At 35.6% G+C, this 19,489-nt stretch overlaps 1 protein-coding gene and 1 pseudogene across 1 annotated transcript in view; one reads left to right on the plus strand and one right to left on the minus strand.

Annotated features, from left to right (window-relative positions):
* The window catches only part of CNTNAP2 (contactin associated protein 2), a 984,443-nt gene that overhangs the window by 742,587 nt on the left and 222,367 nt on the right, over window positions 1-19,489 (plus strand).
* LOC116520515 lies at window positions 5,889-7,326 on the minus strand (annotated as a pseudogene).

The following is a 19,489-nucleotide window of genomic DNA, read 5'->3' on the forward strand; positions in this document are numbered from 1 at the left end:
GGGATGTTCTCAATCCTGAATTGGCCAATGAGACATTTAATTTCAGACTCTGAAACTGGGGGTCACTTAGGTAAATCCTTCATTGTATATCTTATTCTCTTGCTAGAGTGGCCTTCATACATTCTCTGAAAGTGAAGTTCCCAAGTTGACATATGGGGGTCTAATGGGGTATAAATTATGTCAGAGTGGTAGGCTATTAGACACCAGAATAGAGAAGAGTTCTTTTGCTTTGCTACCTCAATAAGCTGTTTCCAGGAAGATCTTATGTCATGTCTCTTCTTAAGTGCAATCAACTGCTTAAATTGTTTTTTGTGTGTGAGCAAATGTTAAAAAGCTGTTTTATTGTCATTTCCAGTCTCACTGTTGTATATCTTATATACCAAGGTAAGAGCTTTCTTGGTGTCTATATAGTCCTTGTCAAACCATGGTTTGGAGACGATGCAGGGCTTTTTAGCTAAGAAGTTTTGGTCATGTACAAGTAGTAGTTGTAGCTTATGAACTATGTTTTTATACAGTTCTAGTAATCTTGAGTAGGGTTAGCTGATATAAAGACTGAACAGATTTTTTGAAAGTTGTCCTCTGATCGGGTTCTCCTTACCTTCTGGTCAAATTGTTGACTCCATTTAACCCAACTTTTTGTTCGACCTGCTGGCATAGTCGCATGATTAAATTGGTCTCCAGAGGGCATCTGCCAGGTAAAGGGCTTCATGTGTATACACAGTGATAAATGATCACTTTCTATGTATGGTAGGACTTCACAATTTCCTACATAATGTAGTAAATCCATAGAAGTTGAAATAATCAATGGTGCTAGTTTTGGTCCCTACCATAAATGTAAACTCACCAAGATAGTCACCAGCCCAAGAGCCATTGGATATGAAATATTAAGTCTATTCCTCATCTTTGCAAGTCAGAGACCAGCATAATTTGCATAATTGTCTTTAGAGAGTTGTGTGAGTGAGATGCTAGTTTGTATGGGAACCTCTGATGGTGGGTATTAATGGTATTTCATAAATAATGTATAATCCTCTGGTTTCAATCTAGCACTAAATCTTCCCCTAGTAGGACCCTGGCATTTGGATATTCCATGAGAAGTTTGCTAACATAGTGTTCCAACTCCATCCATATAGCTTTTCTTAGTAATGGATGGAGATAAAAATGAATTATTAAAAGTAAAACCGAGTCCAACTTGAGGAGATGGGCCATAACCATATATTTTAAAGAGGCAATAAGTATGGGTTCTGCTTTTAAGTTGTAGAAATAAATATACCCAGCCCTCTTTTCAATCTCCCTGGACGTCTGCCTGACCTTACTTCTAGCTTTTAAGAATGAAAGCCATTAAGCAGGAGATCATCAACAGTCCAAGTCTCTTGCACCAAAATGATATCCTTACCTATTGAAGGATCAGAGTAATTAAGGCATCTAAATCAATACCACCCAGCTACATTCCATGCCATTATGTTTAAAATATTTTCTTGCACTAGTCTTCATAATATCGCACCAAAAACATTTTGCGCGCCAAACTGGCAGTAATGCCGGTAGCAACCCACCCCGATCAGTAGGGGTACTTGTTGGAAGATAATTATGAGGTGGGGGTGTCACCAAAAGCTAAATACTGTTTGTTATTAGATGCATTTAACCAAGAATTAGACATGTTTTGCAAGACTATGGAGTCGTCATCAGCAACAGCAAAGATAGCCCCAGCATATGTGCGGGACATTGAGGCTTGCCTCTGTCTCTCTCTCTCTGGTTGCTAGCTGATAGCTGGATGAAAGAGTCTTTACCTTTAGCGATTATTTCAGTGGAATTCCCATCTAGAACCCATGTAGATTTATGGCCATTTGGAGGGGGCGGAGTTGGGAATTCATCTTGTGAGAAGATGTTAAGGGCACTTTAACTCTAGTGAAGTCTACACACATAGAGGGAACTGTATAATGGAATAATTTGTCTTTTTTCTGTTTATCAGGGTCAGGGTTAGTCAGTGTGGGTACCCCACTGTCAGTCTATCTAACAATACTTTTTTTAACTATTGAAATAATGGTACATTGTTGGATAAATATAGTATCACAAGTCTGAGCATTTGGTGGAGCCAAATTAAATATAGGCTTTGCCATAGATTGAGTTGTTGTCAGTGCATCTTTTAGATCAGGGCTATCAAAGGCCGGATGCAGCATGCAGTTACATCCAGTTTAGCAAAAGGGGAAAAAGTTCTGATGCATCACATGACGCCACCATAACAATGTGAGTTTGACATCGCTGTTTTAGATCACCCAGATTCTGAATACAATATTAGCTTGCTCAAGTTCCAGCAATGCACCAAATAAGTCAATCAACATTTCTTCTGGCAGGTCCTCAGCAGATTCTGTAGCTGTGGGTAACACAATTTGTAGATCATTCCTCTGTTCAAGATCAATTCAGCTGCAACCAATTCAAGTTATCAGTATAGAATATGTTGCTGCTTGGATTTAAAACAATAGTTCCCTCTTGGAGAGACTGATCCAAGAGTGGGCACACTTTCTCTGAGCAGAAGACACATATTGGGAATATTGAAAAGATCTCAAAAAGGGCTTCATTCTAAAAAGCATATAGGGAATTGTGGACTGCTTGAAAGATAACAATATTCTCGTGTGTTGCCTTCTCACTGGCAACTATTCTGCATGTAGAAAATCTCTCCGAGTGCATTCACAGTGGAGCAGCTGGCTCAGAGACAGCCTCTTTTCTATCACTCCAACATCTTATTCATTCTGTGATCATAAATTTGCAAGGTAACCTGGTTGGTCTGCAAAGTTATATTGGTCACTTCTTGGATCTTTATCTGATTGAGTGTTATTTCCTTTGTAAAAATATTATTTCCTCTCACATTTTTGGGAGGAAGAGAAGGGCATACTCTAGTTTCATTTTCTGAATTAGCCACCCATGTCTGTCAATATGGTCAATAGGTGTCCTCCTGAGTCCTTCTGCAATATTTGGGTAAATGTCACTGCCCCTTCATTTAATAACCAAGAAAGAAACCACTCAACTCCATGTTTCAGAATTAATTGTACTTTTACTGATTACAAACAATGAGAAGCAAAGCAAAGCTGAATCTGAGTAAAAAGGCGTGAAAGCAATATATATCAATATGATTCAATCCCCTCTTAGTACCCCAGTCCATAGTCCAAGCATAATCAAAAATCTTCAAAAATCATCATCAGGTTAGAATGCTAGACAGTTGGCCTCGGCAGGAAATTCCCCTCCTTCCACATGCGCAAAGAGATGGTGAGAATAACCCAAATAACAGCCCTCCAGTACAGAATGATTCCCTCCCCAAATACCATGCCCTCCCTCCCGTTTCAATGGCAGCCAAAAAGCAGCAGCAAAGCAGAGGCTGACAGTAATTCTTAATAAATTTAGCAAAAGACTCTTTCAAGCAGTGAACCTTATTTGTGACAGTTGATAAAAGTTCATCGATTGAATTTACAGTTTGAGCTGTAAGCAAACATTGTCTGTAAAGTAAATGTGTTACATTATCCCTTTTTAAATTTGCTACATTTCCATCCTGTGCAGTAGGAGTCGAGCATCTTCATTGCTAGGCCACTATGTTACTCTTAATATTTGAAATATTATCTAAATATAATAATGTAGAACATTTGTATCCATAAAAGATTTTAACATTGAGGATGATGGTGCATTGTTGCTTAAATTTTAGTAACTAACAATTGAACAAACACTTAGAAACCTGTAAATAAAGTAGTAATAAGATATTTTCACTTTAGAGACTGTAATGCTTCATTCCATTTAAACATTTGAATTCAATACAAGACAAGAAAAACAACATAGCAAAAACGAAATAGAAAAGTGTGGACCTGTTTATTTTACTCTCCACTGATAGGGCAGACTTCCAGTCCAGTATTTTAAATAAATTTTTAAAAATAATAAAATTGTATTATTCTTTATATTCTTTATATAAAATTTCTATACTTTTTCCATAATATAGATTACTATGAATATAAATTGCCCATGAATCTTTTATAAATGCAAATCATTTGCTATCATTTTAATGTATAATTTTCTCCATTCAAATGTTCTCTTTTTAAACCTAATAATTTTCTGCATATATCTTTCAGTAATGGATTCACTTTTCAAGCTTATATATGTGTGAATTTTGATCAGATAAAAGTAATTCTAGCAGTCTGGTCTACTGGTGGCAGTCCACTCACAGCTGACCACTAAATTTATGACAAAGTGATTTGACACTTCTAGAAAGAAAAGAGGTGCCATATTATTTGAATAGGTGTAGAAATTATTTGAGGAGTCACTGGAGAACCCAAAACAGATACTTGGGATCCATTTCATGTGACAAAATAGTCTTATGTTCTGACTTAATCTTAAATAAACTTCCTTTAAATCTCTTTTTGAGAAATCTTTATTGCACTTTCATCTCACATTGGTCAACAATTTAGCTTAACATTCTCAACGGACATCCAAGGATAAGCCCCATAGGCTTAGCAGAGGCAAAGGTTTCTCTGTTGCTATGTTTTCACTAAGAAGAGAATTAAACATCCAGTTGTTGCATACAACTTACCCTATATGATTGAAGAAGTGGCAATGTTAGGTAAGAAAGAGCAACTGAGAGCAGGATCCTCAGTTTCTTCTGTACTGCTAAAGACTCAATTATTATTTCACATATATTGTCTCTCTAATCTGACAAATAAGAAATAATTGAAACCTTGCCAGTGTTTTGCACTAAATGTTTTCCCGCTGTTCATGCATTCAGCAAACACTGATCTATCCTAAGTTAGGAAATGTGGAAAACTTTGATATTTATTTGCCACTATTACATTGGGAGTATTTAGTTTCCTTGAATTGGGTCTACTGCATAGAAGCAAATGCCATTGAAATCAATGAATTTGCAGACTATATATGGATTGTAGTGGAAAAATGACAGCTCAGTGATGAAATATGGTCTTGCATGCAAAATGATCACATTAGCTCTTTGCATTGCTTCAAATAGCTTTAAATTGTTGCTTGTTTGCAGAAGCCAAACTGATGCATTTCAGGGGCAGCTGTGATGCAGTCAAAATCTTTGTCAACACATATACATGCATAAAGCTAACTTTCCATTTGTTCCACTGAGACTCTGTGGTGTTTGCAAACAATCTGTTTTCCCATTGATAAGAACTCTAACCTTATTCTAGCTCCCAGGCATCAACTGATGTAGTATTTGCTTCCCAGTTCCTTATAGGGAAAAAAATGATTTAATGGCTTACACAGGTCCTTCAAATGGGAAAGGCAAGTTGATAGGCATACAGCTAAGCTCAGATTATATATTTTTGCATAATGACATACTGTACAAATGTAGATCTTAATCTGCTTTAAAATGCAAAAAATACCTGTACTATTTGCAGGTCTTTATGACTATTACGTGCACAAAATCTTTTTGTGAAAGATAGAAGGACAAAAAGTTTTTTCCTCACTTTAGTATACAGAGAATAAAGATGCTTATTTCTCACCCCATTCCCTACATGGTAAATGACACAGAGAGGCATTAGCAATTTAGAATACATCCCCTGCTTTCCTCCACTCAAGCCATTGCAGGAATTCACTTACTGTAAAAAAATCTCTATTTGTAATTGCCATCCTTTCAACATCACAGTTAACAAGAAGCTTTTAAGTAAATAGTGTAATACTGTAAAGTCTTCCTCACAGATGCTTTGGTATTGCACTTTTTAAACAATTTGTTTTGCAAATTATTAGATTTATTCATATTTTAGAAACTTGATTGGAGGCCTGGCGATGTCTCATTTTTCCTTCCTTCCTTCCTTCCTTCCTTCCTTCTTTCTTTTTTTCTTCTTCCTTTTTTTTGATATGGAAAGCAATAAGATGATTTTATTTTCATAGAAATTTATTCATAGAACTGAACTGGCTTTCCCTGTTCCTCTGACCTTATCCATCTATTTTATGCTCTTTCCACTGCTTCCTGGACATTTTTCTTTTCATACAAGCCATGGCTGGCAAGTCTATGCTTTGGTTCATTTTTCTTTGCATAGACTACAGAATCATAGATCATGCCAAAGCCGGTGGTTTTCTCCCACCAAAATGGGTTCCGAAGCCGAAGACAAAATGACATCTGGTGTTTAACATTGCAAAAGATTATGTTTGAAATTCAAAAATTATTAGGAATAACAGAAAATTGAGAAGAGATTGGAGAACATAGATCTGTAGAACAGTAAAATTTGATGGAAAAATTGAGGATGTTCATCAAATGAAGAAAGTGGAGGTCAGAGTTCTAAAAACTGAAGGAAAAAATAAACAAAGAGACAAGAATATTGTTGATACTGACAGTGAACTGAGTGTGGTTGGAAATGGAAAGAGTGGAATATGGAAAGGGAAGATAGATGGACTAGAGCTCTACCCCAGATTTCAAAGTATAGAAGAAGAAAAAAGAAAAGAATTGATGGAACTAAGTTTTGTCAGAAGCACTAGTGATAACCAAAGATAAGCTGACCGAAGAAGCAGATGAAAGGTTTTGAGCTTATAAAGAGAAGTCAATATAAAACTTACTAAGGAAATAACCAGAATACTAATGCAACAAATGGCAAGAGACATAAGACTGCACTATTACTGGAAAGACACAGTTTATGTAATGAAAGCTTATAATAAAAAATTAAGTTAAATTTAGTTAAATTTAGAGCATTATGTATAAATGAAGTGATAATGGATACAGTTAAATAATTGATTGATAATATATAATGCATATATATGTATTGGTTTGATAAGAGGAAATTTGATATAAATTGCAAATGGTGACTACAAAAGAAGGTTTAGAAACTCTGTTATTAAATATAACCTATTTTTATTTAGAACATGTTATAAAGATGTAATGTTACTGGGAACAGCTAATGGAATGCCATTATGTGGTTTTCCTTTAAATCTGGAATATTTATATAAAAGGACGTAAAAACAATTATAGTCAAATGAAGGTTAAGGTATGATGATAGTAATGATTTAAATATATGATTTGATATGAATTGTAGGTGATGACTGTGGAAGGGATGCACAGAAGTTTTTGTAACCAATCGACACACTTTCTACAATTTGTAATGGAAGATGGTTTGTGTTTGTTTTTTGTGTTTTGTCTGTTTGTGTTATTCAAAAATTTAAAACATTCTTTATTAAAAAAATGACATTTGGTGTTGTCTAATACATTTTTGCCAACTTCTCCCAGATTTCTATTTTGGGTACAGTGGCTTTTCCAGGATGAAGGCTATCAATTACCATTTGCTTAAGCTGAAGCAGCTGGTTTGTCATGAACTTCCTCATTCTGATGGTGCCCATATCGTTCATCTTGATGGCCTGTTTCACACCCAGAGAGAGAAAAGGGCAATAAGATGTTTGTTGCTCCAAGATCTATAGTAGCTTGGAATAAATTATTACTGAATTATATGTTTTGCAAACTCCTACTGAGCAGCTGAAGGGAGAGTACTTATGACTTACGGAGAACCTTGCTTGTTCTCCATTTTTCATTTTAGCAGGTTGAGGAGATTTACATATTGTCTTCAAAGTGGTGACTAAGAAGTTAGGAAGTTGAAGAAATATGGTATAGAAGTATTTTAGGTAAAGCTGAAAAAGATATCTGTGTGGCCCTATAAGATTTGCTTCTATAAATTGTTGATAAAGTAGGTCAGAGGGATCAACAATCTGACTCAGTAAAAGGTTATTAAATCTTGTCACCGCAATACAAAAAAGATGCTGAGGACTGGAAAGAGTGCAGAGAAGAGCATTAAAGATGATAAGAGGTCTGGAGGATAATTTGTATGATGAATGGCTAAAGCACTTCAATATGTTTCTAACAAAGAGAAGTCTTAGAGGAGACATGATAGCAGACTTCCAATGTTTGAAAGGCCATCACAGGAAAGGAGAGGTTGATTTATTTTCAATAGCAACTGAGGGTAAGACAAGCAATGGATAGAAGCTTGTCAGAGGGAGATTCAGTCTGGATTAAGGAAAAATTTTCTGAAGTGAGAAAAACTAATCAATAGAACAAATTGTCTCCAGGGGTTGTAGTTGCTCTATCACTGGAGATTTTCAAGATACACACATTTTTGCAGGATGGTATAAAGACACCTGTCTTGGATAGGGACTTAGACTAGAAGACTTCCAAGATCACTTTCAGAGCCAGAATTTGCCCTGACAAAGGTATCATTGTCTATTGAGAAATCAAGGAACATAAGAATAGGTACAACACTTCCATCTGGCTCTGCCACAGGTCATCAACAGCATAACCAAAGTTATCTCAGTAAATCCTAGACTGAAACCCTTTTGAAGTCTATTTAGATAATATGCTTCCTCTAAGGTTCTTTGCCGTTGGAGTCCAACCACCTCTCAACAATGTTCCTTTTCTATTCCTAAAAGGAAGGATGGAAATATGCTAATTGTTGTTTAACATCATTTGCCAATGCTGACCTTGGAATACACCACCATCTCTGGGGTCAAAGGCATTAATTCTCTTCAACAAGGCCAGAATAATAGCATTAACCCAACTAGATATCCACCTCCCTGCTTGCTTTAACAATCCAGAAAGAGTTTAGCTGCAACAAACAGGTAGCTGAAGTGACTGAAAAATTTGCTCATTTCCTCAGGAATCATCAACTTAAACTCATTCCAGAGCACACCATCAAACCAATTCTCAGATACCACTGGACCTGCCCAGTTGGAATCCAACTCAGAGCATATCTGAACAACTTTATGCATCAAATAATCTTAATATTTTTATAGCAGCCCAGTAGGTGATTATGTAGATCATCTCTGGTCATCTTAAAAAGGTTGCTGGACAGTTATTGACAGTTATTGGTAATGCTTGGTCAGATTTATTTCAAAACTGGCAGTGTCAATGAGACCTGGATGCACATGATTTTTTTTTCTTCTGAACTAGCTCTCCCTCCAAAATTGTTTGCTTTCGTATTCTACATCCTTTCTCATTTCTTGGTCTTTTGAGAGAAAGCTAGTCCAATTATAATTTTAAGCCAGTGGGAATGGGATCCCAAAATCTGTATTTCCATTTATATATCAACAGTAACTATCTTAGAAGATCTTGCATCTTGGCAATTTGTTCACAACTTGAACTTTTTCCAACTTATTGGGAAGCCAACAGGATGCATTACTTCAAACTAAAAAGTAATTATATGCTAAATATTTTCTGGAAAGTTAATGGATCTGCTAGTTTGATCTTTTCCTGCATCCTACTAGATCACAGAATACTTTCATTCAATATCAGGGTTGTGTTACCAATAATAATGCTGATAATTGTTAAAAAGTCATCCTCATCTAGTATGTTGAAAAGAAATTGTCCACACATCAGTGACTTTTACATTCAGAATCTAAAAGTGAATCTTCCTGACAGGCTAATGAAGCTGTCAAGAATCTCTCTTTTCAGTCTGCCTGCAGTTGGACACCTGATGTGTACAGATTTCATTCTCATTGCTTTTCACAGTTTACTAATTCTTGAAATAAATAAGTCTGTTTCACTGTGTTGCTTGTCGTACTGGGACTGGGGAAATTGAACATGGGTAGACAATGAAAATGTAGCAATCCATCCATACAATAATCTTAATGAGGGAACTAACATAAAGACTATATCTGTGAAGGGGCATTTTAATCAAATGTCTGACGACCAATATCATATTTTGCATCTGCTGTTTTATTTTTCCCTAGATCTCTGTGAAGTGTCTTTTAGATCTATACTACAGATTATACTTCCTCCTAACATACTTTTTGAAACAGAAAAGTAGGAATTGAAACATGCCAAAGAAGTAAATCTTTGGCATGTAAAGAAGTAGTGAAAAATAATGTTTTGGTAGATAAAAATACATTTAAGAGATACAGCATTATAATATTCTGTATTCTGTTACACCACACAAGATAAATTTTAAAAAGTAAGAGTTTTCTTATTGGGAAGATGGAGGTATGTAAATTTAAGAAATAAATCAATTTAACTGCCTGTGTTCTTCTGCACTTATACCGTAGCTTTGCCTACACATTTAGTAGATAGCTTTTCTATATTTCTATGTCAGGTTGGAAGAGAAGGAAGAATATTGGGACTCACTTCTCCAGGATACAAACATTGTTCAATACTAATTGTTTAACATTTAAATGAAATTTGCATATGGCATTAAATAGCCAGATTACTGCAAAGGTGTGAAAATTTACTTCTGCGCAATGCATGAATTATTACATTTATTTCTCTATAATAAAATACTTAGCGTAGTCTTCAGATTAAATTTCTCCTTGTGCATAGTATTAGCTACTGGGAGTTAATATCTGGATGTTGGTAAGCAGGACTGTTATTGTTGTGCAGAGATACAGATATAGCAAGCATCTACTTGAAACTTTGCAGGATCTTTCTATTATTTCCTCCATCTTTGTCTTACCAGGAAGATAATCTGTTAGGAAGGAAAGATAAAATAGATTTCCAATAACATTTTAAAATATGTTAACCAACCCTGAATGGGCTTCTGTCTCCAAATTTTGCTTTAGGAATACCGTACCACTGAGTGAATGTTTGGTCATCTCCAAACTTCTCAAGCTGACATAAGGATAGTTGATAGAAATGTCCAATAGAATGGAAGAGCATGTAAAGTCACATTCACAAAAGTATATAAGAATTCATAGTTTTTTCACATATTCGAATCAGCCTTGAATATGGCTCTTCAGAATTGCATTGTGCCACTACTATTCATCTCTAATAGTATGTTATTCGATTTCTACATGATTAAAATACACTTTTCTTTATTTATGTGTCATACTTGATAAGAAACATATTATTCTTTGTCTTTAAAACAAGAACCAATTTATCTCACAATAAGTTAAAAAGATTAATATAACAATTACATATGTTGCTTAATAAAGGAATCTACCTAATGCCATCCTAAGAGGACTCTGGATTATTTGTGAAATATCTTAGTATCATAAAATAAATGATAAATAAAATTTTACTCCACCAGGTGACTAAAACAGAATTTCACATGTGTGAATTTGTAGTTTCATTCATTCATCATTCATTCATTCATTCATTCTCATAGTTTTGACACTGATCTACTGATATTGCTAAAAGAGCTATACATACTCCAACAATTATTTGGGGAATGTGTTTTTCTTTTAAAAATTGGATGAGTGTGAGTGCCTTATCTTTATATTCTCTTCATGAAATAACAAAGTACACCTGATTGATACTGGCACATAATTACATATTATTATTCCTTTCATTAAGACATGCCAACTGAGTTTGATGAAAAGTGGATTTTTAAAAACTGATCATAAAAACCTGGAGGCACTTTGGACTCCCCAAAAACTCTCACACAAACTATTGAAACCCTAACCTCTTGAAAATCTTTTCAGATTTAAAATTTTGCCTTCATGAAAGCCAAATATTGAATAAGAGTAAAATCCTTAAGTATATTTTCATATATGGCAGCTTATGGAAGTTAGCATAGACCTTTCCAGGAAATACTCAATGAAACATTTATTTCTTGGAAAGGTCCATGTTGATTTGCGTAAGCTGTTGTGTTGAAAATGTTCTTAAGGAGTTTACTCTTATTCAATATTTGGCCATCATGAAGACAAAATTTTAAATCTGAAAAGATTTTCAAGAGATGTCTACATAGTGTATGTCCCAAATATTTCCCCCTCCCATAACATCCCCTCCATAGTGATCAAGAGAGACAATAATTTATAAGAGTTGACAACATATTTCTGAATCATTTTCAAAGTAAGCATAGCTATACAATAAAACAAGGATAAGAAACTGGCTTCCAAAACAGAGAAGGCACAAATCCTTACAACATTCCATAGAAATAATTACATCAAACTTGCAAATAAATTTCTAGCTTTTATTTTTTTTTTTACTCTTTATACTTTTGAGATTGGTAAATATGCATGTACAGCTGTGTGAAAAAAATCCGGCACAATTTCAGTTTTAAGCTGTATTTACATGTTTAATCAACTTTTCACTCATAGAAACCACGCAAAATTAGTACTTGGATGGAAATTTCTGTGGTCAGATTGAGTTGCATAATTTTTATTAATATAACCAAATTTTTTTAAGGTTTTGAGTGAGTTTATGTGCTAAAATAAACACACTTGAATTTTCGAGAACATTAGACTCTAAAGTAGCCAATCAGCAGCGAGCTTTGGCTGACCAATCAAAATGCAGCAGTGGATGAAGAAGTATGGTGTTCGATTCCTGGATTGGCCAGCTCCAAGCCCGGATTTACACCCAATTGTACAAAGCAGGAGATGATTGAATCCATTATTGCAGCCTGGCACCACATTGTTACCAAAGATCATGTGCAAAGGCTTATACAGTCTATGCCAAAGCGATGCTGCCTGTTAATAAGCAATAAGAGCTGGCCAATTTCATATTGGTGACCTTATTGGTTACCTAAACGGTCCTTTTCAGGGACACAAACAATAAAAATTGTTTGCATCGGCCTTAGTAATTGCAACACTATGCCACTGGATATGTATCAGTTAATCTGTTTTTATAGTCATTGTAAGCATGCAAGAAAATTCACAATCCCCATCCAATAGCACCAAATTGCAAAAATTGCTTTTTACTTAAAAATCACCAGTATTTATTTAAATATAACTATATTTGCATAGCAGCATAAAATATCATAAAATCAATTGCCTATCCAAAAAATGTCATAAACTGTAAACCGTAAAGTGTGCAGGACTTTTTCACACAGCTGTATTAGTTATACAAATTGCAATTGTTGACATCCTAAGTAATTTAGAAACTGTGGAAGTTGGGACAGGATGGATAATGGTATCCTGAAAGAGTTCCAAGAAAAATAATAATTCCAATCTAGAAGTGGTATTCAGCCAGTTCTGGAAATCAGTAAAAGAAATTTTGAGTAGTTTGGAGAACTGGCAAATAGACTGTCTCCCCTCCCCCCTGCTGTCTCCCAGCTGATCTTCTTTTGTTGCCCTGAACAGAGCTGGCAAGCAGGTTAGTGAGGTGAGGAGGAAATGGGGATTTTGCAGTATCCTTCACCTGCCACGTTCACAAAACCACACCCACAAAGCCATGCAATGCCCACCAAGCCATGCCCACAGAACCAGTAGTAAAACAATTTGAATCCCACCACTGTTCCAAACCTATTTATATTTTATAAGAAATAGCTCATTAACTTCAGCAAGGGAATTTCATACCTTTCCCCCTACCCTTACCCCATTGCAAATTATTCTCTTTACAGTCATCTTGTGGTCATCCAGGTTTTGCAGCTATTTCAGACTACTCAATAATTGTTTGCATTTTTTTTTAGAAAAATAAAGCATGTTGAACTGAATTGAATACTTTATTTGACCAAGTGTGCCAAATAAAACACACGAAGAATTTATATCTGGTGCAAATGCTCTCAGTGCATGTGGAAAGCAACAGAACAATGATAATCCACCATAATAATACCAATAAGAGGATGGAGCAAGAAGAATAAATAATAATGCTACAGCCATACTACATGGGTAAATTGCACATAGACACTGTGAGAATTAAGTGTTCAGCACAGTGATGACTGAGGAACAATTGTCTTTTCCTGGTTGCTTTGGCCTGCAATGCCCTGAAGTACTGTCCAGAGGGGAGGAATTAAAACAGTTTATATCCAGCTGTGAGGGGTCCATAGTTTAAAGTTGTGACTAATTGTTGTTTTTATTTTTGTACCCCCTTCCCTTTCTTATTGTTAGCCGCCCTGAGTCTCCGGAGTAGGGCAAGCCAAATAAATAACCTAACCTACCAGGTTAGAAACTGGAGAAATGAGTTCTAGTCTTGCCTGAGGCAGAAAACCAGCTAGGTGACATTGAGCCAGTCACCTTCTCACAGCCCTATAAAGAAGACATAAATCATTTAAAAAAACCTTGTCAGAGAAAACTGCATGGACTTCTCCAGGCATTCTTTGAAAATCAGATATAATTACAGAAGAAAAAACATTAGAACATGTTCACATTACTTTTATAAAACAAAACAAAATGCTATTAGTGCCATTAATGTTCATAATTAATCCATCCACTTGCTATTCTATGCGATTTTTGTGTTGACATTATTAGACCAAAATGAGCATGTGTTACCCTGGGCAAAATTTTCAAATAGTCTTTTGTAAGGGACCCTGCTTGCATGAAGTGTCACTGCTTCTAAACTAATGTTGTATCTTCCAGAATATTCAGTCCACCACAGACCAGGCACATACCATAGATCCCTTCAAATACTCTAAATATCCCAAATATTGCACATGATCTTAGATCAAAGGCTCATAAGATTAGACTAAAAGAAAATATGAGAGCCTTTCAATAGAATAGATTAATAGATCTGTAGTTTTATAAAGTACAGAAAACGTGATATGTGGTTAGGGTGCAGTACTGCAGGCCACTTCAGCTGACTGTTATCTGCAGTTCAGCGGTTCTAATCTCACCGGCTCAAGGTTGACTCAGCCTTCCATCCTTCCATCCTTCCGAGGTGGGTGAAATGAGGACCCAGACTGTGGGGGCGATATGCTGACTCTGTAAACCGCTTAGAGAGGGCTGAAAGCCCTATGAAGCGGTATAAGTCTAACTGCTATTGCTATTTATATTGTTAAATTTTATTTTTGTGTTGGTAAATTTTGTCCAGTATCTATCCATTTTATATCTCATTATATTTTAATACATACAATTATCATCAGCTTATTCTTGTCATCCTGTTGTCTTTGACTGAGTAAACTTTCAGCAGTAATACATACATCACAATATAGATTGTTTAATGTACATTTTATAAACTAAAGTAAGTCTGAAAATGTTATCAAAAGCAGAACATTTTAAAATATTGATCAAATTGCTTGAAAAAATCTTCTTTGTCTTCTCCATCCTCAACACATATAAATACTTTCAATACTTTCATGGTATTTATGTTCTAGAACGGGTTTCCCAATCTTGCAAACTTTAAGACCTGTAGACTTCAACTTCCAGAATTTCCCAATCAGCCACATTGGGTAATCCTGTTCTACAGAATCACCAAGAACACTGAATTAGTGAACACTGAAACCTTAATTAAGAATGTGCACATCAGGTTTCTCAAATTTTTCTGTACTTTGCATATCCATGAATGACTGTGAAAGCTCTCTGAATATTGTTTTGTGGTTCCAAATAAATTTGAGCCTGTGGGTGAAATTACAAATATGGAAGCTCATGAATAACAATAACTGACGGTACTTATTTAAGCATTGTCAGACACATTTCAGCAATTCACTAGTCAATTTATCATTAACTTTAATTAGAATCCATTTTAATTTATCTTTAAAAGTATGAAATTCAATGATGAAAAAATAAGATTCTATATTTAGGCAAGAAAAATCAAATACATATATATAGAGTAGGTGGTACCTGGCTCAAAAGTACTAACTGTGAGAGGAATCTAGGAGTCCCAGTGGACAGCCAATTAAATATGAGCCAGCAGTATGCTTCAGCTGCCAAAAAAGCCAATGCAGTCTTAGGCTACAATAACAGAGGGATAGAATTAAGATCACATTGTTCATACCATTTTATAATACCTTGCTAAGCCTCACTTGGAATTTGCATTCAGTTTTGGTCACCATGATAGGAAAAGATGTTGAGATTCTACAAAGAATGCACAGAAGAGCAAGATGAACGGACTGGAGGCTAAAATATATGAAGAACAGTTATGGGAATTGGATATGTCTTCTTAATGAAAAGAAGTAGGAAAAGAGTGAATCTGAAATGTAGAAGCCCTAGTACCAGGGTTATTAGAATTGTAGAATTGTCTACAATACTATATGAGATTCTAATCAGTCTCATTCTTATTTAAACTACTTAAAATCTAATGGAGTATTGTAGGATTGAGGTAACCATGCAAGGTTGAAAAGCTTTCAAAACTAAGTATGACTTTAATCCTCAGAATATCTAAAAATTATATTTAAAAAAATATTTTTGCAGGTACATAATTGAGCATTTGATTTTTTTTAATGGAATCCTTGCATAGAAACACTGAAAATATGAAAACTTAGACACAAAGTGCTAAAATTAATCTTTTATTTCAGGCAGCTGTATTTTAAAATAATAGATTTTATTAAATGCTAACTGAAATGCAAAATGATCCCATGAAAGCCAACATTTTCTATTATGTCAGAAATAAATATGTTATTGACTGTTCTTAGTTCATACTACATTAACTGATAAGAATGTTTCATATTAAATGAAATGGTTCTCAAGGAGACGTATTTTCTCATATGAGCAAGCATAGTTTATGACACGGATGATCTATATGAAGTCTTAGTCCATTTTTTCAGTGTGCATATTCAGCATAGAAAGAACAAAATCATGCAATTTTTTTTGTAAATCTACAGAGATGAAGGGCAGTAATGACATGAATATTGATAATTATTGGATTTCAGACCAAGTGATAAAATAACTTGTCTACATAATTAAGTAAAGCTGTAATTCTATTACAAGTGTGCAAAATCCTAAATACAGTTTTTGGAAACATGCATTTAATATATTATATATCCATACTTCAAGGTCATTTTATGTATAATAGGTTCCTCAGCATTGGTGCATCTTGTACTGTTACTTCAGTCAAACATATTCAGTTTAAAACCATCCATCTTCTTCACAGAGGGATTCTGAGTGGTATACTATAAAATATTAAATATAAAAACTGTATATAAAATTTAAATAAAAGGCAAAGATAGTTAAAATTCAACATTAAGAGTTAATTAAAAGTTGGGGGAGAATGCCTTCATAGTGTTAAGTAGCTCCACAGCTAAGGCTCCTCCTGAGCCCAAGCCAGATATTTAGACATTTCTAATCCCCAGGGATGCGGTGACTCAGTGGCTAAGACGCTAAGCTTGTTGATCAGAAAGGTCGGTGGTTTGAATCCCTAGCACCACGTAATAAAGTGAGCTCCCATTATTTATTCCAGCTTCTGCCAACCTAACAGTTCGAAAGCATGTAAAAAATGCAAGTAGAAAAATAGAAACCACCTTTGGTGGGAAGGTAACAGCGTTCCATGTGCCTTTGGTGTTTAGTCATGCCGGCCACATGACCATGGAGATGTCCTTGGGTAACGCTGACTCTTTGGCTTTGAAACAGAGATGAGCACCGACCCCTAGAGTCAGAAATGACTAGCACATATGTGCGAAGGGAACCTTTACCTTTAACCCTAATCCAAAAAATAATTGAAAATATTCTTCCCACTGAGATGTAAAATTTACTTTTAAAATATTTTTAAAGTGTGCATGCACACTTTTTGAATGATATAAATTTATCATGTCATACCAAACCAAATTGAGTTAGTATATCATCAACAAAAGAGTATCCATTCTTATACTGTGTTCTCATTTAGCTTTTTTTTACTGCTTTCTGACTTTAAAAAATCCAGAATGATTACCAAACATGTTGCAGTCAATGGAATATGATAGACATGCTATGTTTACCTTAGTGGATCATCAAGACCTAAGCTAATCATGTTATGTAATCATGAAACCATACTCTGAAGTATGTTTATCTCACATATCTCAAGGGGAATAAAAGTCAAAGTTACCTAGAATAACAGGGAAAAACAAATATTGTCAGTCAACAGGACTGACTAAGGCTAATTTACGATCAGCTTATCAGGTACTTAGGAGCCAAGGACTTGGTAGCATCAACACCCCAATCAACATATAAAAAGCCATAAACAATCAGGCCCATAAATACTATGCATAGAATAGCCCAAAGCAAACATTCTGAAGATGGCGTGAGTCTGAAATCCTCTTGTCCCGGTGACCTACCTAGATTGGATCCTGCCTGTTGTTTCTACATTTCTTCTACTGATTCACTTGCAGCAGTCAACAAATAAATAATATTGTGCTTTCTCTCTTTTCTCTCTCTCTCTCTTATTTGCTGTCTCTTTATATGTTACTGCCTCCAAAACAGGTTTTATGATTTAACTAATTAATTGCTCATTAATTCCCATTTTATTAGTCCTTTTTCATGAAGATATTCATTTCAAATTGATTTTCTCATTTAGAATTTATATAGAAAAAAAAGGATAACCCTTCTTAACTTCTCATTTCTATCTGTGATACAATCTTTCTCAATTAACTCATTCAAGCATTATGTTAAATCAAAATGTTCTGAATCATTTAATCAACTCACTTTTTTAGGGTTGCTAACACATTTTGGGTTTGAGAGACTAGGGGGGAGGCTGTGGATTCATCTTCTGTGAATCCAAATATTGTAATTTGTAATCCTTAGTTTATGGTTAGTATGAACCCAGCCAATATGATATAGGAAAAGAGATGATGGCTTAGTATATAATATGTGAGATCTGCATTTTGGAGGGCTACATTTCTCAGAATACCCAGAAGAAATCCTTGACTTAATAAACATTAAGGTTACAGCATGTTTCTCATGTTGCCATTTAAGTGGTAAAGATAAACCATGTAGCAGATTAGATTTTGAAACTGAACAGCCAATTAAGGCAGCTGTTAAATATATGTTTGACATCACTGGCAAACTGAAAATTGTTAAGTTTTTATGTTAAGTCCTTAAAACACTTTCACTGTCAGGATAACAAACTTGCTTGCAAACAATTACAGAGTAGGTGAGATGAAATGTTTGGCATACATATAAATCCTTTCGATTCTCATCACCCTATGCAACTGGTTGTAATTTAGAACTTGATATGCTATAAAGATCTGAAAAGGATTCTGTGTCCATTTTCTGTTTTATTATTCCCTAGAAATATTTAATAATTACCTTTTAGATCATGATAAATTCACAAATTTGGATCCAGACATTTTAAATAACTATCGTCCAGTGTCCAACCTCCCCTTTGTTGGGAAGGTTGTCGAGAAAGTGGTGACCTCTCAGCTCCGACGGTCCTTGGATGAAACCGATTAAGACTCCTTCCAGTCTGGATTCAGGCCTGGCTACAGCATGGAAACTGCTTTGGTCACACTGACCGATGATCTCTGGAGAGCCAGGGACAGGGGTCATGCCTCCGTCCTAGTGCTTCTTGACCTCTCAGCAGCCTTTGATACCATCGACCATGGTATCCTTCTGCGACAGTTGCAGGAGGTGGGGTTGGGAGGCACCTTGGGAGCAACCGTGGTTCTCCCTCCTACCTCTCGGACAGGTCGCAGTCGGTGTTGGTTGGAGGGCAGAGGTCGACCCCTAGGCCCCTTAAGTATGGGGTGCCGCAGGGCTCGGTCCTGTCCCCCCTCCTGTTTAACATCTACATGAAGCCACTGGGTGAGATCATTCGGCGGCATGGGATAAAATACCATCAGTATGCAGACAATACAGTTGTATCTGTCCACCCCGTGCCAACTCAGTGAAGCGGTTGATGTGATGTGTCAGTGCCTGGAGGCTGTTAGGGTCTGGATGGGGGTAAACAAGCTTGCACTCAATCCTGACAAGACAGATGCTTTGGCTTGTTCTGCTGCTCACCATAAGTGCAAGTCTCACTTTCTGATAAGTT

This window comes from Thamnophis elegans, chromosome Z (assembly GCF_009769535.1).
Source record: "Thamnophis elegans isolate rThaEle1 chromosome Z, rThaEle1.pri, whole genome shotgun sequence".
Classification (NCBI taxonomy): Eukaryota; Metazoa; Chordata; class Lepidosauria; order Squamata; family Colubridae; genus Thamnophis; species Thamnophis elegans.